The sequence below is a fragment of the Durio zibethinus genome, chromosome 18 (genome assembly GCF_047325235.1).
Source record: "Durio zibethinus cultivar Kanyao isolate XHJ-2024 chromosome 18, ASM4732523v1, whole genome shotgun sequence".
NCBI classification, from domain to species: domain Eukaryota; kingdom Viridiplantae; phylum Streptophyta; class Magnoliopsida; order Malvales; family Malvaceae; genus Durio; species Durio zibethinus.
This window is the reverse complement of record NC_143179.1, coordinates 164,662-187,082: the sequence shown is the minus strand read 5'-3', so window position 1 is coordinate 187,082 and position 22,421 is coordinate 164,662. Positions and strand designations below refer to the sequence as shown.

Genomic DNA, 22,421 nt, shown 5'->3' with positions numbered 1-22,421 from the left:
AAACTTCAAATCTCAAAATCTCCTCTTTCCACTATCCAATCCTCATGTACTTTTTTATTATTTTGTTCTCTTTTCTTCAACCTTCGTTTTTACCAATTGGATCTCCCAAAAATCACACCTTATAAGCCTCAATTTGTTATTGCTCGTTTATCACTGTTGACAACGATTGCCATCGATGGCCTTCTTTTTTGTATTTTCTTGATTCTCCTTCCCTCCAAAAAATTAAAATCCAAAGCCCACTCAAAATTCTTCCAAACCGAAACTCTCTCTTTTCGTGCATTTGCTCAAGTAAAAGGAAATGTTTTCTGGCTAGTGTGATACCTCAATTGTGTTGGCTAGCTGGTATTGATGAAAACAACGACTTAAGGGCTAGCGATAGACTGTGATGATTTTGATTGGATAGTGATTTCGATGAGTTATTGAATTAGTGATAGTGGCGATGGGATGAAATTAATGATGGTAATTTCTTGACTTAATGGTTTGGGTGTAGATATATTAGGATTTTAGCAAAGTATTTTTTGCTTGTAAAATTTAACTCCATGTTTGATTTGGGCAATTTATAAATAAAAATTTTATAAAAAATTCAAGAAAAATTACTCTAATTAAAAAATCCAATTTGAGGTTTAAGGTTTAAATATTGAATTTGTAATTTACAATTTAAAGGGGAATTAATTTTTTTTTACTTATTTTTTTTTTCAAAATATATGACTATACAAACATAACATGTTAGCATAACATGTCATTTTGTATCCAAATGGAGAATTTTTATTGGCTAAAATAGCCAAATTAGCAATTCAACTAATAGAGTAAACTCTTGAACCGAATCGATACATGATTTCAGAGTTTAGATACCTATTTAACAATTTTTTTAGTTTAGGTACCAAATCTAACAAACAACAATAGTTCAAGAGCATAAAAGACACTATCCAAAAAAAAAAAAATCAATTACAATAAACACAATATATCATAATAATAATAATAATAATAAAAGGGATAGCAAATGCAAGGGTTTTGATTTGGTTGTTTTCGAATTTTGTTAAAGTTTTAAGACTTAGGATGGGTAAAAAGTATGAGAAATAAGAAAAGAAGAAAGAGTAGCTCATAATTATTATAAAAGATGAATTTTTAAAAAATTGTAAAATAAAAAAAAATGCTATTGAACATATCAACAACAAAGATCAAAAGAGCCAATTTTTCAAAAGGAAATTCAAGTTCATGCAAGTGAATTTTTTCCTCTTGAATTCGCCCCATATGTGATTTTTTTCTGGTGTTTCCCTCATTCCCCCACTGTGAAGCCCCTTTCAATTCTTATAGCATTACAAGTCAAGTATAAACATGAGCATTGTATTTGGTTGTAAGATTTTTCAATATGTTGATAAAATCTTATTTTGAAAATAAAATATTAGCCCTCTAATCTATTGGTAAAGCTCTTTTGTTTTTTTTTAAACAAAATATTTATATATATTCATAAATAAAGATCATATTAAACTAATAAATAAAATAAATGAATACACAGATAACTAAAGAATTTAACAGAAATAATAATAATAATAATAATAATAATAATAATAATAATAATAATAATACTAGAACTTGGTTCGAAATGAAGAGGCTCGGTTTCAAGCACAAACCAAGGTTGGATCAGCTCAGCTCATGCTGATCGACTTGGCTGAAAGAGGAATGGCTGGAACCGAGTTGTAAATGTGGGCATTAGGTTGGGTAACAAAAACATATAAGTCCCTGTTAATGATGCAGTGTGTTTTAGTCTACTTTAAAGGCCAAATTTTCTTTTTCTTCTTTCAGATTTCATATTTTTATTCTCTCTCTAACTTAGATTTTCTCTATTCTCCCTTTATAGCTTCAACTGGTAAAAGTCAACAAACCTAGAATATGGCATCCTTTTCTAGAAAAAAGGTAGAAATCTTATATTCCGGTTGTCAAAATCTTTAAATGTCACCAAAAAACTCAAATAGTTTTCCAAAAAAACTTCAAAAACTAGAATCCAGTCCCCAAAAAATAACTCAATATCCCCCAAAAAACCCAATTGAACATCCAAATCTAAACAGAAACCACTTTCCAGAAAAAGTAAATCAAACCCCTAAAAAAATCTCAAAACGAGAACGAAACCAAAAACCTTCGATAGCTAGACAAAATTATTTCTCTTTTTTGTATATTTTTCCTTTTTCTCTTTGTGTTGAAACATGATTTATACAAGGCTCACCCCTTTAATTTGGTCAAAAATCAATTCAACTGAATCCCTAACCTTGATATTATGTGATTTGATTTCTTATGGCTTTCCTATTTCGTGCAAATTATGAATAAAAATCCCATAAATCATTTAATCAAGTAATCAGCCATTATTTCTCTTTGCCATATTCATGATTCCTGTACAAGATCAAAAAAAATTTTGTTTGATTTTCTTTCATTTCTTTTTTGTTATTTTTTAATTAAAGTAGCATAAAAAAACTTTTACTAAAGCTATTATCGAGCCAAACAAAAATCCAAATAAGCCCTCTGATGAGCTTATACTAAGGCATAATAAAATTATTTGAAACCTAATATAAAGGCCCAATGGTTCTGCTAAAATTGAAACCTAAAAATCCAATTACAAGTCTCGGATGAAACAATTACAAGCCTCAGAGGTATATACAGTTTCCTCTCTTTGCACAATTTTATGAAACAAGAATGATACAAAGACATAAACAACTATAGCATTCGGTTCAACTCAAGCAATTTTTAAAAAAATCCTCCAAACAGAGGCATTAAATTTTTAAAAATTTTAAAAACTTCTCTAAGCAAAGGCATAAAACTTAAAAACTCCAAATAACTCCTCTAAATAAAGATTTAACAAAATGGACTCTTTTATACAGAAGCAAAAAAAATTAAAAATGGGTTTCTCTATACAGAGGTTAGACAATTTTAAATTAAGGAATAGGTTCCTTTATACAAAAGCTAAATGACTTTAATTAAGAAATGGGCTCCTTTATACAAAGGTTAAACAATTTTAAATTAAAATCCTCTAATTAGAGGCTCAGAAAATGGGTTCCTCTAACCAGAGGTTCAAAGATTTTAAAAAGCTTTTTCTTCGAAGATTAAAAAATCTTACCTCAAAAAGTTTCTTCTTTATTAAGGATTTGAAATCTTTGCATTCGCATTCTCTATCTTGGATCTTACAACATCCATGCTCTAGATAAATGGAATGAATATCCCTATATGTACTGTATGCAGTGCAAATGATAATTAATGAATTTTCAATTATGGTGCATAAATTATCAAGATTTTTTCTTTTGAATTCCAAACACTTCAAGTTTCCAGTAATGGGAACAAAACCAACTCCATTCTTTATTGTTCAAAATAGGTGCTCGTCTTCCTTTTTAGGGGAATTTTTTTTTCTGGAATCAACGTCTTTACCAAGCTTTGAAGGTTTCATCTTTTACTTTTTTATCGTTCAACCTTTCATAGTAATGTACAGTCTTTCATGATATTATTCAATTATTAATCATTATCCCAATTTTAAGAAATATAAGATGCAAATCATACATTTTTTCTATTCATTGCAAAGCATTTAAATAAAAAAAAGGTCAAAGATTGAAAGTGAGATATAGATAATTAATATTTTTATTTGAAAAAGAAGCCAGATTACAAATGATGGCTATTTAGGACAATTCTATCAATTGGACATGGTAAAAGTAAACAATGATGGCTATGTGAGATAACACTACCCCCAAGATAAACAATTAGATAATCATGATAAGATATCTCGAATTCTTTCCAAAGACTCAACCATACCATGCCCTTAGCATTTTAGAGCTCTTTAAAATATACCAGCTTTCATGTTGGTGCACCCTTTAAATAATGTTGTACTCTCATTATCCAAGTTGTCTTTATAGGTTTTTAACTTAGATCAACCCCATTTTAATTCAAATAGCCCTTCCAAGTTTTCGATTTGAACTCTTTTTTTTATGCAAAGTATTTTTTCACAATAGCAGAATTTATGATATTAGAAAGATCGTCTCCATATATTTTTATTAAGATTAATGCTCCACCTAACAAATCCATTTTTACCATATATGGCCCTTCCCAATTTAAGGTTTACTTACCTTTATTATCATGCTGATTTGAAAAAAATTCTTTTTAACATCAACTCTCCTTCTTGAAATTGACGAGGTCAGATTTCTTGTCATGAACTTTCATTATTCTTCTATAATATAATTAACCATGGCACAATGCTACCAACCTCCTCTCTTCAATGAAGTTTAGGTGTTCATAACACTTTTGAATTTATTCAGTTTCTTCAATCCCATTTCTCTTAAGATTTCAAAGATGGGATTTTTACTTATATTGGCAATACAGCTTTCATCCCATAAACTAAAAAAAATAAGGTTGCCCCAATAGAGGTGCATATTGACATCCAATAGGCATATAAAGCAAAACGTAATTTCTCTTATCAATCGTTATATGTCTTAATCATCTTCTCTAAAATTCTTTTGATGTTCTTATTCGTAACTTCTACTACCTCACTCATCTTTGGGCGGTCCAATGTTGAGTTATAGTGTTTAATTTTGAATTGAACATATATCTCTTTCATTATCTTACTATTTAAGTTCTTAGCATTATCTGAGATAATCTTCTCCAGGAGTCCATATTTACAGATTATTTCTCTCTTCATAAACTTACAAATCACTGATCGTGTAACATTTATATATAAGGCTACTTCAACCTATTTAGTGAAGTAATCAATCACCATGAAAAAAAATCTATTTTCATTTGATACTTTTGGAGTAATGGGACTAATAACATCCATGCCTCACATAGAGAATGGCCAAGGTGGTGCCAAAACATGTAAAGCAATAGGCGGAGCATGGATTTTGTTAGCATAAATCTGACACCTGTTGCACTTTCAAGCATAATCGATGTAATCATTCTCTATTGTTAACTAGTAGTATCTAGCTTTTATAATCTATTTTGCCATCGTGTGTCCATTAGCATATGCCTCATATACCCCGTCATGCACATCCTCAATAATTTTTTTTGCTTCAACTGTATTTACACAGCACAATAACACATGATTTTTATTTCTTTTGTAAAGAACTTGACCATCTAGGAAAAAAATCCATAACCAATCTCCTCAAGACTCCTTTATCATTCATTTTTGCCTGATCTGGGTATTGTTGATTCTTTAAGTATTATAGAATGTCATAATACCAAGGCTTCCATCTTGTTTTTTTTCCACATTGGTGCAATGTATTGACATATCTTTGACATCTGACTTAATGGGCTATATCTCTGTATTATTATCAACTTGAATCATCGTCGTTACAGTAGTCTGGGTATCTGTAATATGATTTTTTTCATTGGGCAAATGTTTGAATTGGACTTCTTAAAACTATTTGCATAACTTTGAGATAAGATATAAGATAAGCTTAGAATCTCTTGTCTCTCATTCTCCCTTCAATTAATAAATAACCAAAGTTGAATCTCTGAACACATTTAATAATTTAATCTTTTTATCTAAAGCAACTTGTAAACCCATGACACATGCCTTGTATTCTATCACATTATTGGTATAATTAAAGTTTAACTTTACCGTAACAAGATAATAATATTCTTCAGGAGATATCAAAATTGCCCTAATTCTATGCCTCAAGGCATTAATAGCCTTATCAAAGTACATTTTCCAAATTTTCTCATTATTATCTTCTTTCTTTGACTCAAAAATGGCCATTTATTTTTCGTCCAAAAAATCAAGTTTCATTGGCTCATAGCTTTTAGTAGCACGATCTGTAAGAAATTCTGTTATGGTACTTTTTTTATTACTTTTTGGTTTGCATATATAATATCATACTCCAAGAACATTACTTGCCATCTTGCAATCCTTTTAGACAATGACAACTTCTCGAAGATGTACTTGATTGGTTTCAATTTAACTATAAGCCAAGTGGTACGGTAGAGTATGTACTGCTTGAGTCTTTTAGTTATCCAAGCTAAAGCATAATACATTTTCTCTAATGATGAAAACTTGGACTCATATTAAACTTATTGCTTAAGTAGTAAATAGCTTTTTTCTTCTTACTAGACTCATCTTGCTGCTTTAGCACATGTCCTATTGATTTCACATTTATAGTTAAATATAGAATTAATGATATCCTTAGAATAAGGGGTACAACATTAGAGGATTTAACAAGTACTACTTAACTTTATCAAAAGCCTCTTGACATTATCTATTCTACTCACCAAGATTATTCTTTCGAAAAAGTTTAAAGATGAAATCACATTTGGAGATAAGTTAGGAAATGAATCGACAGATGTAATTCAATCGGCCTAGAAAACCTTGAACTTCATTCGATGTGCTGAAGAGATAAATTATAGATGGCACGTATCTTGGCTGGATCAACTTTAATCCACTTTCATTAACCAATAAGCCCAGTAATTTTTTTGACTTAGCTTCAAATGTGCATTTGGATGGATTTAGTTTAAGTTAAAACTTCCTTAACCTTTCAAACAACTTTTTGAGGTTAGCTACATGGTCTTCCCTTTCACGAGATTTTGTGATCATATCATTCACATAAGCCTCAATTTCTTTATGCATGATGTTGTGGAAAAGTGTTACCATAGCTTTTTGATAAGTTACTCCGATATTTTTCACTCCAAAGGGCATAATCTTATAACAAAAAGTACCCTAAATAGTTACGAATGTGGTTTTCACTATGTCATCCTAGGCCATCTTTATTTGATTATAACTTGAGAATCCATACATAAAAGAGAAAACCAAATGTTGATCCGTATTATCTACCATTATGTCAATATTAGGTAAAGAAAAATTATCCTTTAAACTAGTTTTATTTAAATCGCTGTAATCCACTTACATTCATACCTTTTTGTCTTTTTTAAGAATATATACTATATTAACTACCTATTCAAGATATTTAATCACTTGCAAAAAGCCTGCATCGAACTACTTTTTAACTTTGTCTTTAATCTTCAATAGCATTTCAGGCTTCATTCTTTTCAATTTTGTTAAATAGGCCTACACTTGGGCTTTAGGGGTCACTTATGCTCTATTATTTCAGTGTTAAGGCCATGTATATCTTGAAAAGACTAAGCAAACATATCTATAAACTCTTAGAGTAGATCATTTAACCTTTGTCTATCAGTCGATGTAAGCGATGTGCCAACTTTAACCTCATTCTAATTCTCTTCATCCCTTAAATTTGTCATCTTAGTGATTTTTTAATGAGATTCAATAGATTTATTCTCTTGTTCAAACAATCTCATTTGATCTAGAGGCAAAGTGTATTTTTTAAAGTCATCTTCAGTGTCAAGTTCATAAGCATTAATTAAATTTTCAAAATTAAATTTTTGATTATTATCATGATTATCTCTACATTTATTTGGAGACCAAAAATTAAGTGAAATGAGAAGTATTGGCAAATGCTTTGACTAAAATGAATGGAAATAATAAAAGAAATGAATGAAAATGCATATTCCTATTCTTTTATTAAGATAAAAGAGGCCTATACATGAAATACCATCCAAATGCTTTTGGGTATAAGCAAATAGAAATTATAATTACATTAGAAAGGTATCAAGGATAGCAGGCATCTTGATGACACTCTAATTTTTCAATTTAAGGCCTGTTAAATATTGACGGACTAACACATCTTCCTCTTAAACTTTTTCACTATCATTTAGATAGACATCTCAGCCAAAACTTCTTTTATGCTCAGTTCATCGTCAACAATTCCTTTTGATCCTAGATACATATATCCTTATGGCCTAAATATTTCATACAAATGTGGAATGACCATTGACATATTTCTTGTTATCTTTCTTCCTTTTTAGTTATCTTGCATTCTTTTTATCTCTCATTTTTTAACTTTATACCCTAAGTCCAATCTTTCACTATTGTTTGTTATCATTAGAAGCTCCCTTATTTCTTACAAATTTTTATCTAGCCTAACTCTAAGATATCAACCTTTATTGACAATCTAAATGATCACAATCCTAGTGAAATCTGGCTAGTATGATTTAGACCCCTCACCTATAGTATTAACAAGCTTAAAGGATCGATAAGAACATTCAAATGATTCTTTTACAGCTTCTATACAGGGATCATCCATAGGCTGAGTCATTAATATGTACTCCTCTCAACCATGATCACAAGTTGACCCTTTACATTTAACTTAACTTTCTAGTGTAAGGAGGACGGAACATCACCTGTCATATGAATCCATGGCTTACCCAGCAAATAGTTATAAGATTGAAAGATGTTCATATCCTGAAACTTTACATTAAAGGTGAAAAGCTCAATTTTTAAAGGCATTTTGATGCCTCTCAATAATACTTCATGCCTAGTCTTATCAAAGGCTCGGATGACCATATAACTACTTTTTATATAGGGCATATCAATGGGTAGCTACGCTAAAATGGACATAGGCATAACATTAATCACAAAGCCATTATTAACAAGCACATTGGCTATAATGTGACTCTTATATTTGATAATAATATTTAAGGCCTTTGTACTTCATTTTCCTTCAAGTGGGATCTCATAATCATTGAAGGCTATGTAATATGACACCACCAAATTTCTTGTCAAATGGTTCACATATTCAACAGATACATTATGTGTCACATAAGCTTGATTTAACACCTTTAATAAGGTATTACAGTGTAGTTTGAGTTTAATAGCAATGATAACAAAAAAATCCTAGTTGGCATATTGTTTAAGTATTCAACCATAAAATACTCATTTTGCTTTACCAGCTTTAAAAATTCATAGGTTTCTTTTTCAGACATTGGCTTTGGACTATCTTTTTTTGGAGTTAACTTTGGCTCAACCTATTTTTTTCATCATTGTAGATTTTTTTTCTTACCTTTTCTAACATCTATAGAGTATAGCAACTTTCAATTCTGGTTATGCCACCTACGCCAATTATTTTGGTGATATTTAGCTTGCACATGATCTTCTCTTAACTTTGGACTGTCACTTCATAGCCATACCTCAATGGCACAACCTTTTCATCTTTATATAGGAACAGGTTCGGGACTTTGAAAGTCATTGGCTTAAGGATAAACTTGTCTATGATTGATTTGGGCTTCTCAACACAATAAATGGTTATTGGCTTCGACATCCATTTTGACTTATCAGTTATAAACATTTTAGTACTTTTCAAAGGCTCATTTTCCTCATATAGCTTAATCTGATAAGAATCTATCAACTTCTATACCTCTTCCTAAAATTACTTGTAAGTCTTAATAGAATGATTGAGAGCCCCATTATGATATTTATACCTTTGGTTTAGGATACATATATCACGAAAAGTGTGTGGGTCCACTGGTTGTATCATTTCAGACTCATATAGAGCACTATACAACTGAATGAATGAAATCTTGATTTTCTTTACTTTTTTCTTTATATGTCCCCTGTTCTCTTTCAAAGCATTTACTACATGATTAGGCAATGAATTACCACTAACATTGGGCATTATTTTTTTATTAGTATCAAAGTTGATCAACCTATCTTTGATTAGATTTTGCACCTTGTATTTCAAAATAGTGTAATTTTTAGTGGAATAGCCCATGATTCTATAATGGTAATCATAATAAGCAACGGGATTGTACCACTTGAAATACAAAGGTTTAAATGGTTTTATACGGAGAGGAGCAATCAAATGATTGTTGTAGAGTTCTTAGTACAATTCATACAAGTCATGTGAATGGATCAAATTAAGGTTTCTCTCGATTATTTTGTGGTTCTCTTAGACCACTTATTGGGTTGGTGGGCTTATAAAAGGCCTTGCAATAAGAGGGGTATTAGGATTGTATACGTCGGTAGGTGGTTTGAATGATAGTTGATAGATTGGTGGATATGATGGTTATGGTACTGGTTAGTATGGGAAAGCTAAGACATTATTTATAATGGGGTAATATGTGGGGTAAATAGGTTGTCAGTAAGGAGTATAATTCTTGAATTGTTGCCCTTCGAAACTCACAGCTTGAGTTTCACATTTCTTTTTCTTAAGCATTTTCTTGGTCGTTGAGGACTCTCATATTTCAAGTTTGCCATTCTTAATGGCATTTTCAATGATCTTACATGAGACCACCATATCAGTAAAATTTATAATCATATTCCTTATCATCTTTTCATAATAAGATGACTTTAAAGTACGCACAAATAGAACTATTATCTTTTTTTCAGTTAAGGATGGTTGGATTTAAGTAGCTATATCCTGTCATTTTTAGGTAAATTCCTTAAATGTCTCAATCGCTTTCTTTTTTATACTTTACAAATAAAGACGATCAAGAGACATATCTATGATATAGTGGTTGATGAAAAATCGAGTCAATCCTTTCATGATCGGATGTGAGTTTTATCCAACTAGACATACTACCTTGTAGCCAACCAATTAAACTATTTTAAAACTCATGTATAAGTAATTTTTCATTACTAGTGTAGGCTGCCATCTTACAATAATATATTGTAACATGCGTGATAGGATATTTCGTACCATCATATTTTTCAAACTTCGGTATCTTACACTTTTGAGGTATAACCACATTTGAAATTAGACAAAACCCAACGGTATCCATGGAATCATAAAAATCAATGCTTTCCATAATTCACAATCTCTCTTCAAGTATGTTCATCATGTAATCAACTTTAGAGTCTTCCAATGACTCAGCCACCTTCGATTTTAGTTTCTCTTTAGGTTTGTCCAAATTGGGAACATGGACTAGTTTAACTGCCTTTTTCAGTGAAAGCATGGTTGATGTGACTTTAGACATTTCTTTGGTTAGGTGCAGATGGCATTCCTGAATAAGTATAGCTTGTATAACCTATAGGCTATTTTGGTGGGAAACTTTGACTAAATTAGGCCTGATACAGGTCATAACCCAGACGATACAAAGGATTAGTAACTTTATGTGAAATGTCTTTTTCTATCGCTTTTCCTTTATTTAGCTTACTTAAAACTTTAAAGATTTTGCTTAGTTCTCCCTTGATTTTCTCTTGAGCTTTTTTCAACTTTTCAAAATGACTTGCATTGTCTTGTTCTATTCTTCTAACTTGAGCTCGGATGTTGTACTAATGTTAAGCTATCCTTGAACCTTATGTACCGTAAACTTAAATTAGTGATCTTATTATGGACTAACATAATTAAAAATTTAATTATGAATGATTGAATGTAATGCATGAAAAAACAATAAAGAAAATATTTGCCTTTTTAAAAATTTTCAACAAAAGTTAACTTTCATTTATTCTATAAAAGTCTATTTTATATTTAGTCTATTATTTTCCACTTGTAAAAAAGTTTAATCTGCTCATACTAATCTTTAGCCTTATCAATGAAGTTCAACAGATGCTGTCTATGTTCTAGTTGGTGTAACCACTATTTTTAATGCCTCAACCTCTTCAACCATTTCTCTTGCCTTGATCACTGCTTTACTTATCCAGGTTGCAAGATGCTTTATATACCTTTGCCTTTTAAACTTTCTCTTTTGCTAAACCATGCTTAGTAAGATAACTCTTTATGCTCTTTTATTAGTGCCATGATATGATCCCCTTGTTCATTCAACTTCTGCTTCAATGTCTAAATATACCCTCCAAGCATCTCATTCTCTTTTTAGGCTTCAACACAATCATTCTCAATCTAGGAATATTTTCTCTTTAACTTTTCATTCTCATAAGTCAAATAAGTTATATTTATTTCTTTGGTCTTCACCTAGATACGTAATCTTATATGCTCTTGACATAGTTCCATCAACTCTTTAAGGGCATTGTCACACTTACTAACAACCCATGGAGCTTGACTCTCAGTTTTCTACTTCTTAAATTGTTATTGAAATTTGGCTAAATCATTTACTACTATATCATACTCATTAGAGATCTTGTGGACTTTAACTTTTATCTTTTTTATATTGTCTTTCCATTGCTCCTGTAGACACCCCATTTTGTCCGAGATTTTTTATCAATTGAGACTAATCCAAGCTCAGTTGCAGAGATTTTTATTCATTTTTATTTTAGATTTTTTATTTCATATTTATCATTTTTTTTATTATCTGATTATTGTTTAAAAAAAAAAAAGAAAAATTGAGATTAAGTTGGATGATGATCAGAAAGCATGATTGGTGGCTAATCTTTAGCATTGGAGGACTAAGTGGAATAGAACTGAAATTCTATAAAAAAAAAAAACAGCATGGTTTTATAAAACGAAAAAAAGATGGAGGAGAAAGGGGGATAGGAGAGAAGAAGAATCTGAATAGGAGACGGGAAGAAAAAAAAAGGGAGAAAAGATAGAAGAAGAATTTGATTAGGAGAGGGAGAGGAATCCGAATAGGAGAAGGAAAAGAAAGAACAAAAAAAAAAGGAAAGAGTCATAAAAAGACTCTGATATTCATCTATTCCCTTGGACTCTAGCAGCAACTGAACCCAACGTCACCCTTCTCCATCATTGCCATCACTAGCCTTAGTCCCGTGGGATGCCATTGCTAAATTGAAAACCAGACCTCATATTACACAACCATTTCTACTCAAGCCAAACTCCCACCATTGCTACCAGAGCCACTATCTCCATTCATAACCATTTCCAACAGTATCCAAAACTACTTTTCACCAAACCACAATTCCAGATTCGGCAATAGAACCTAAGCAGTCAATAGCTAGCACTCAGCAACGGCGCGATGCCCACAGCTCTCAGCAGGCTAAGGCTGTATCAGTTGCGCAACACAGAAAACATAAGGAAAAAAAATACTGGTGGAAAGAAAAAATAGAGAAGGAGAATCGAATAGGCGAGGAAGAAGCTAGCTAGACAGCCCGTGCATGACCATGTAAAGGCAAAATCATTGAAGCAGGATCTTAAGAGGGAAAAAGAATTCTGGAGATGTTAGTCTTGGGTTCAGCGGCTTCAAGCTGGTGATAAAAAGACAAGTTCTTTCCCATGCTTTGTGTGTTCAGAGGCGAAGGCATAATCAAGTTAGGGATTGGTTTTTATGACAGTGGTATGTGGAAAGAGGATCGTGAGGGTATTCGGGGTGTCATACATGACTCTTTTTTCCACCATTTTCACTTCCTGCAGTCCATAAAATATTATAGAAGCAGTGAGTGGTATGTTTCGGGTATTACACCCACAATGAATGATGATCCCGTCCAGGATCATGGTCTATCGCAAAATTAAAATCATGAGGGCATCCCGTTAGATCGAGGTGCTGGAGGCAGCCTCTCGAGCCAAAACAAAGTTACCCAAAGAAAGAGATCACGAATGCTTGCTGGTCAAACATTAGCGGCTAACCCCTATGGTCCTGAGTGCAGGATGTTAAGAAAGTAAGGCTGTACAGCAAGGTTGGATCGCCTGTCAATGGCCAGCCTTGGCACCAAGTTCGGGTACATCATCTCGAAAATAATGAAGACTTTGGGGTCTGCCCAATATTTCTAATTTTCTCCCAGCCCTGGCAACCAAGCCGGTGAGAAAAGAGAGCAGATGGTGCACTTGATAGAAGCCTCGGCAGAAGCTATTTTCTGGGACAGCATCGCATTCTTCAGATAACTCCAGCAGATGGCTTTCCATTCTGACAATAGTTCTCAAGGTCAAGTTTCCACAGTGCCCTTTGGTCATACACTGTCAGCGCTGGTGACAAACCATAGCGAATGTTGAACTTTTGGAGATCAAAAATAATAAAAATGAAGAGCAATAAGGGGCCACTGACGTACTCAGAACCTAGAATGATCGTACAGTGTAAAGGAACCAAAACAGTGAAGAAAGTTCACAGATTCCTTTCTGGATCTACGCTGTTGGAGGATGGTTGGTGAGAAACCGACCATAAATAGGAGATGAGTAGGTCGAAGAGAGGTTCATGGTGAATTTTCAGCATCAACGGTGGGCGACTGTAGCGACATGTAGAGGCGACAGTGTTGGAGCTTCGTTGATTTCTGAAAGAACCGATTGGTGTATATTTGTGGGAATGAAGGTTATTGATGGGAATTTTACAGACCAGAAACGACAGCCTACTCAGTAGCAGCAGAATTTTCATGCGACTGGAGCTGCACCAAACACGGGATTGCCTAGATTTGAGCAGTCATATGCTCAAGGCACAGGTCCTGCCTGGAATAGTCAATTGGTTCTACAACAACAGCCTTCTTCACCTGTCTATGGTGCTCAGAGAAGTGGCTTGCTACCACCACCACTCTGGGAAGTACAGGCGCCAGACTTTAGCCCAGTTGCAGGTGTTCAATATCCTCAATCAATAGTTACTCAAGTTAGTGTAACACATGGCCAACCTCAAGGACCTCAACATATAAGAAGTGATCAGATGGTGGGTATGTACATTCAGCCAATCACAACCAGTCATTTGTCAGCAATTAATAACAAGGCTGTTCAGGGAAACCGGTTTGCTAGTTTTCATCCTCAATCAGTTCTGGGAGCACAGTATATGGACATACTTTCACAGCAAATGGCTTCTATGTATCCGCAACAAATGTATGGCAACCAAATGGGAGTATATGGTTATGTTCAGCAACACTTCAAGCCATCATTTCCTTCGTGGAAAATAGGGGAGATCGTGTCAAATTGGTGAAGGCTATGGATAATCTAGTGGAGCTACGTCGAATTCCTCAAGGTAAGATAATCTTTTTTTGGTATTTTATTTATTTACTTTTTTCTGTGTGTTAGTTATTTTGAGGAGTATTATTTTTATTTTTTTTATTTTTTGCAAAAAAATAAAATTTCAAAAAAAAAAGATTTTTGAGGAAAAGTTGAAAGTATCAATTTTCCTTGAGAATCAAAATTTCCAAAAAATATTTTTAGGGAAAAGTTGAAAGTATCAATTTTTCTTAGAAATAAATTTTCAAAAATCGATTTTTAAGGAAAAGTTGAAAGTATCAATTTTCCTTGGAAATCAATGTTTCAAAAAAATATTTTTGAGGAAAAGTTGAAAGTATCAATTTTTCTTAAAAATAAATTTTCAAAAAAAATATTTTTGAGGAAAAGTTGAAAGTATCAATTTTTCTTAAAAATAAATTTCCAAAAAAAATATTTTTGGGAAAAAGTTGAAAGTATCAATTTTTCTTGAAAATCAAATTTTCAAAAAAAAATATTTTCGGGGAAAAGTTGAAAGTATCAATTTTCCCTACGCAAGAGCAATCATTCTTTCCTTCCTTCCTATTTTGATTTTGATTTTGATTCTTCTTTAACTAATCCGACGACGGAGCCTCTGTAAGTGAAACAGTAGTTTTTCTTGTATACTCCTGAGGTGAGGGAATTTTCTCAATTTTTTGCTAAAAGTATTAGAGTCAATTGAGAATAATTTTCAATAATTAACTACTTGGTAAAATTTTAAAGCTTTTGGATAACACAAATTTAAGCTGGTACCATCTTTTGATGGGCGTTGTGAGGGTGCTATAACCTTCCTCACACGTAACCGAACTCCCGAACCCTGTTCTGGTTAGCAGACCTGAACCTATTTTTTTAGGGACCCTTAAGCTTAGGTGTTCCCTGAAAGGACAGATTCCTTAGGTGGCCAATCGCACCTAGATAAAAAAGATTGGTGGCGATTCCCTAAAGTCAATGTCTAGCGATAGATCCCCGGATCTAGACGTTATGACAGCTTGGCGACTCCACTGGGGATCTTGAGAGTCAGGCCAGCAAATAATTTGTGTTATCCAAAAGCCAAATGAAATTGAACCTTGTTGTATATATGTGTTGTTATTCATTCATGTTTTAGTTACCTTGTTAATTATGTCATTCATATGCATGTGCATAACATGAGCTCTATACCCGAGCTCCATCCCTCTAGGAGGGAGTAAAGTACCTATTGCTTTCGTGAGGTCTAATGCCTCCGCAGTGGCTAACGAAATACTCCCACTCAAATTGAACCTTTTCTGCTTGTAGCCTGTAATGGGTGAGGATTAGGGTGTCTTACTAGTCTGTGATGGACAAGGATGTAAGGAGCAATTTGGGAACCTTTAGACTTTGACCTTAAACCACATATAGTGAACCTTAAGAGTGCCTAAACCTAGGATAGAGCCCTTTCTACCCAATGATAGATATACCCTGAAATTAAGACACAAAAAGGGTGCTTATCTAATCATCTTGATTGTCTGACTTTGTGCATCATTTTCATTATCATATGTAACATTACGTATCAGCATCATTTTCATTTCATCTATGAAACTAATTGTATTGTTTGTCTGATTTTATGCATCTGTATTACTTTCATGATCATGTTTTAACACAATCATTTGCATCCATTTCATATTAGACTTCATTCAAAAAAATGTTCATTTCATTCGTGCATCAAAGCATCATACATAAAGCATAACATAGCATTTTTAATCATAATTGTGGTGCTAGAGGTTCAAGGATAGCTCCACCAAATAACCCCACTCACCAATACAAGAGCTCAAGCTAGACTAATGGAACAAAAAAATTTCAGTCATCTTGAGAGAATAGAGAAAGCTCAGGAAAAGTTAAAAAGGGAGTTGAATAAGATTTTAGGGGCAAACTGATTTAATATGGTGGTCCAAATTTTAAGTCAAATGTTACTCATCGACAGCGAGTGGAGAGAGCTTGTTTTTCAAGAAGTGAATTTCAATTGAACAGAACATCGATCATATTCTAACAGCTACAGTTGAAGATGTGAAGCTTGTGGTGGCTACTACTCAGAGAGCTTTTTCAGGAAACAAAAGCAAAGATTAGGCTTCAGCTTCTGACGCTGTTCATGCCAAGTATTTACGGGCCATCATTTCCAAAACAACAAAGAAAAAATTTGAATTAGCAAAGCTTGAGCAATTGATTACGGGAAATCACTTGATGAGGCAACTTAAGACATTGATGATGTTGTTGGATATTTTGAGTACTATACGTACCTTGCCGAAAGTTTAGATGTGAAGTAAAAGGTTGCCATCTCTCTTCCTATTGAGACATTTAAGAGTTATATGCTTAAGGAACCACTTGGGGTCATTGGATTGATTACTCTATGGAAGTATCCACTATTGATGACAGCCTGAAAAGTAGCTCTTGCTTTGGCTATAGATTATGCTGCAATATTGAAACCTTTCGAGTTGGTATCTATCACCTGTTTGGAGCTGGCTGACATGTGTAGGACGGTTGGTTTTCCTTCAGGTGTCTTGAACATTTTAACTGGATCGAGCCCGAAAGTTATGATTTCTTTGGCATCTCATCTCAATGTTGACAAGATTGCCTTTACTAGAAGCACTACAACAGGGAGCATGATAATGGAAGTAGCCACTCAAATGGTCAAGCTTGTATCTTTAGAACTTAGCAGAAAAAGCCCAATCATTTTGTTTGAGGATCAAGAATATGAAGAGTCACGATGAATCAATGGGGCGAGATAAAAATCCTTCACCTGGTTGCCCAGGGGCATGATTTTAAAGAGGATGTTAAAACTGGTTGAATGCCACTTGTCATTCTAAGAGTTCTTTTAAAGTAATGATAGGATTTCTTTTCTGCAATATGATTTCACTTGTTATCATCTTAATAAGGGCAGGTTAATGCATTTCATTACATTTTCTCTTTCACTCGACCATTATTCCATGCCCTGATACCTTTCATGACTTTACATTCCCATTTTCAAATTTCAGATGATGAATATTTAGACAATGATAACAATGATTCTGGGATTTAATTTTGAGAACTCATCCACATCAATGTGAGGAGATGATTTGAGCAAAAAGTAAGCTGTTACTGAAGGTGAAATAGATATGTCTTGAAGGTGTGCAATCTTTTATACAAGTTCATGAGCTTTGTTCAATAGATGATGTTCAAGAAAGGTATTCATAATTGAGATGAAAAATGGCCATCTTTCTTTTACCATTTGAAAAACCATTTATTGCTACCCCTTTGAGCCTGTTATGATTTTTTTTTTAAGAACCCTAACCAAGGATCACCCTCTACACTGGGGGGCAATTTTTGAAAAAAAAATTCACAAAAAGTCTCAAAAAAAAAAGAAAATAAAATAAAAAATGCCACACATGACTTGGGGCAAGGTAATGAGAATCCTTTGTGTGAGGAAAGAAAAAAATAGTGAAATGATGTGGGGGCAAAATGCCAAGCTGCATCAAATGATCTTTCGGTCTTGAATCATTTTTAATATATGTTTTGAGCCTATTATATCCATTTTTTTATGACCCTTCACCTTGGCCTACGTTATAACCTTGAAAAGTCCATTTGGATCAAGTGTGAATACTCAATTTGAATGATCATATGTTGGGCGAAGGTATGCTCATGAGGAAGCAATGGAATCATGCTACATTATTCTAAAGTTTGATGTATGAAAGATATCAATAATAGATGAAAAATGAGGAAAAAAAGATGATGAAAAAAAAAATAAAAAAGAAGAAAGATGAAAAAATAAAAAAATAAAAAAAAATTCAAATTGAAAACCTGAAATGGTGATTTTGGTCCAAAAAAAAAAGATCCAGGTCAAATGGCTCACATGAATGAGAGATCAAAGACATCTGAAGATCCCTCAAAGACTGGGGCAGAGTTCGCCAAGTTCAAGATGACTTCAACAGTAAATGGAATGAGTTTCTGAAAAAGAATCCTAGATTAATGTTGAAAATTGTCTGAATATTCATCATTTGGACATACCATTCACCTCAATGACATCCAATTTATTTCCTTTCCCATTTATTTTCTACCAAAATAGATCTTCATTGATTATCTTTACCATAATTCACATTCTGTTCTCTTATTGTTTCACCCCTAAAATGAATTGAGAAAATGCTTGATTGCATTATATTTGTCAAGAATTGAAATGATAATGAATGAATGAATATGTGTTTAAAAGAATCTTACATTCATTTGAAAAGAAATCTAAGATGATGAAAAAATGGTAGAAACCTAAAAGAGATGATTTAAAAGGATGTATGATGTGACCAAATAGAGAATATGATGGGGCAAATCTTGAAAAGTGATACAACCAAGTGATGAGTACAAGGATGAATTGGTCGAATGGTGGGAACAATCAGTGGACAGAGTTTGTTTTGGAATGGTTGATGCTGAGACAAGGACCCAGTGATGGTGGATGAAATTTGTTTTGAAATTTGCTAGTGCTGAGAAATTCATTGAATGATGCTCAAGGGATGATCGATTGATGAAGCTTATTCCAAAGTATTGAGAAACTGAACAAAGAAAGAATGTGAGTGGAAAGGACAATTGAGAGCTACACTGGTTCGATCTTAGAAGAGCAGTGCAATTGGATCCTTGAGGAATCAAAGGGCTTGACACCCAAGAAAGAAAAAAAGAACTTGAGAAACTTGAGTACCATACATTGAACAGGAATTAATTGGCCAACATTTGCATAGCATGCATTGAAAATCATGCACATTGCATAGCATACACTACTTTCAGGAAAGTATAGTGTATAAATCTAAGAAGCAGGGGTGTTCTAAGATCCCACATAGAGAAGATAGATGTGAAGACACTTTCAAAATTGAGAAAGAAAAAGCTTGTCAGGTAAGTTCCTAATCCTTGAAATAGGATGTCTTTTGGTATCAGGGTTGATTTATAAGACCTTTGGGCATAATCTCCTGAAATTCCTCCAAACATAACTTTCAACTCCTTCGAACATGATTGTCTAGGAGTATTTACTTTTCAAAGTTCGTTGCCTCTGTTTAGAGGAGCAATTTACTTTTCCAAAGTCGTGGTACCTCTGTTTAGAGAAGCAATTTACTTTTCAAAGTTCGTTGCCTCTGTTTAGAGGAGCAATTTACTTTTCCAAAGTCGTGGTACCTCTGTTTAGAGGAGCAATTTACTTTTCCAAGTTCGTTGCCTCTGTTTAGAGGAGCAATTTACTTTTCAAAGTTGTGGTGCCTCTGTTTAGAGGAGCAATTTACTTTCAAAAGTCGTGGTGCCTCTGTTTAGAGGAGTAATTTACTTTTTCAAAGTCGTGGTACCTCTGTTTAGAGGAGCAATTTACTTTCAAAAGTCGTGGTGCCTCTGTTTAGAGGAGCAATTTACTTTCTCAAAGTCGTGGTGCCTCTGTTTAGAGGAGCAATTTACTTTCCAAAGTCGTTGAGCCTCTGTTTAGAAGAGCTTTGAAAAAAAATAAAAAAACAAAAAAATAAAAAAAAAACAAAAAATAAAAAAAATAAAAAAACAAAAAAAGTTGCCTCTATTTAGAGAAGCTTTGTTTATGTTTCTCAAAGTCATTGAGCCTCTGCTTAGAGGAACTTTGATCAAATTTAAAAATATATATATAAAAAAAATAAAAAAATAAAATAAAATAACAAAAAAAGTTGCCTATATTTAGAGGAGCTTTGTTTATGTTTTTCAAAATCATTGAACTTCTGTTTAGAGGAGCTTTGATCAAGATTTTTTTTATTAAAGAAAAAAAAGAAAAAAAAAGGGGGCAAAAAAAAAAAGAAATTTAGTTGAGTCTTGAATTGGTGTCTACGTCTTTGCACAATTTCTGTTTCACAAAAAATGTGCAAAGAGGGGCAGCTGTAGACACCCCATTTTGTCCGGGATTCTTTGTCAATTGAGACTAATCCAAGCTCAGTTGCAAGGATTTTTATTCATTTTTATTTTAGATTTTTTATTTCATATTTATCATTTTTTTATTATCTGATTATTGTTTAAAAAAAAAAAAGGAAAGATTGAGATTAAGTTGGATGATGATCAGAAAGCATGATTGGTGGCTAATCTTTAGCATTGGAGGGCTAAGTGGAATAGAACTGAAATTTTATAAAAAAAAAAAAACAGCATGGTTTTATAAAACGGAAAAAAGATGGAGGAGAAAGGGGGATAGGAGAGAAGAAGAATCCGAATAGGAGACGGGAAGAAAAAAAAGGGAGAAAAGATAGAAGAAGAATTTGATTAGGAGAGGGAAAGAAATCCGAATAGGAGAAGGAAAGGAGAGAACAAAAAAAAAAGGAAAGAGTCATAAAAAGACTCTGATATTCATCTATTCCCTTGGACTCTAGCAGCAACTGAACCCAACGTCACCCTTCTCCATCATTGCCATCACTAGCCTTAGTCCCGTGGGATGCCATTGCTAAATTGAAAACCAGACCTCATATTACACCACCATTTCTACTCAAGCCAAACTCCCACCATTGCTGCCAGAGCCACTATCTCCATTCATAACCATTTCCAACAGTATCCAAAACTACTTTTCACCGAACCACAATTCCAGATTCGGTAATAGAACCCAAGCAGTCAATAGCTAGCACTCAGCAATGGCGCGACGCCCACAGCTCTCAGCAGGCCAAGGCCGTATCAGTTGCGCAGCACAAAAAACAGAAGGAAAAAAAATATTGGTGGAAAGAAAAAAATAGAGAAGGAGAATCGAATAGGCGAGGGAGAAGCTAGCTAGACAGCCCGTGTGTGACCATGTAAAGGCGAAATCATTGAAGCAGGATCTTAAGAGGGAAAAGGAATTCTGGAGATGTCAGTCTTGGGTTCAACGGCTTCAAGCTGGTGATAAAAAGACAAGTTCTTTCCCATGCTTTGTGTGTTCAGAGGCGAAGGCATAATCAAGTCAGGGATTGGTTCTTATGACAGTGGTATGTGGAAAGAGGATCGTGAGGGTATTCGGGGTGTCATACATGACTCTTTTTTCCACCATTTTCACTTCCTGCAGTCCATAAAATATTACAGAAGCAGTGAGTGGTATGTTTCGGGTATTACACCCACAATGAATGATGATCCCGTCTAGGATCATGGGCTATCGCAAAATCAAAATCCTGAGGGCATCCCGTTAGATCGAGGTGCTAAAGGCACCCTCTCGAGCCAAAACAAAGTTATCCAACGAAGGAGATCACGAATGCTTGTTGGTCAAACATTAGCGGCTAACCCTTATGGTCCTGAGTGCAGGATGTTAAGAAAGCAAGGCTGTACAGCAAGGCTGGATCGCCTATCAATGGCCAGCCTTGGCACCAAGTTCGGGTACATCATCTCGAAAATAATGGAGACTTTGGGCTCTGCCTAATATTTCTAATTTTCTCCCAGCCTTGGCAACCAAGCCGATGAGAAAAAAGAGCAGATGGTGCACTTGATAGAAGCCTCGACAGAAGCTATTTTCTAGGACAGCATCGCATTCTTCAGAGCAACTCCAGCAGATGGCTTTCCATTCTGACAATAGTTCTCAAGGTCAAGTTTCCACAGTGCCCTTTGGTCATACACTGTCAGCGCTGGTGACAAACCATAGCGAATGTTGAGCTTTTGGAGATCAAAAATAATAAAAATGAAGAGCAATAAGGGGCCACTGACGTACTCAGAACCTAGAATGATCGTACAGTGTAAAGGAACCAAAACAGTGAAGAAAGTTCACAGATTCCTTTTTGGATCTACGTTGTTGGAGGATGGTTGGTGAGAAACCGACCATAAATAGGAGATGAGTAGGTCGAAGGAAGGTTCATGGTGAATTTTCAGCATCAACGGTGGGCGACTGTAGCGGCATGC

The 22,421-nt window shown here is 33.8% G+C and overlaps 1 pseudogene; it reads left to right on the top strand.

Annotated features, from left to right (window-relative positions):
- Positions 1–14,576: 14,576 nt before the first annotated feature.
- LOC149513582 (aminoaldehyde dehydrogenase 1, peroxisomal pseudogene) lies at positions 14,577–17,569 on the top strand (annotated as a pseudogene).
- The last annotated feature ends 4,852 nt before the right edge of the window (positions 17,570–22,421 follow it).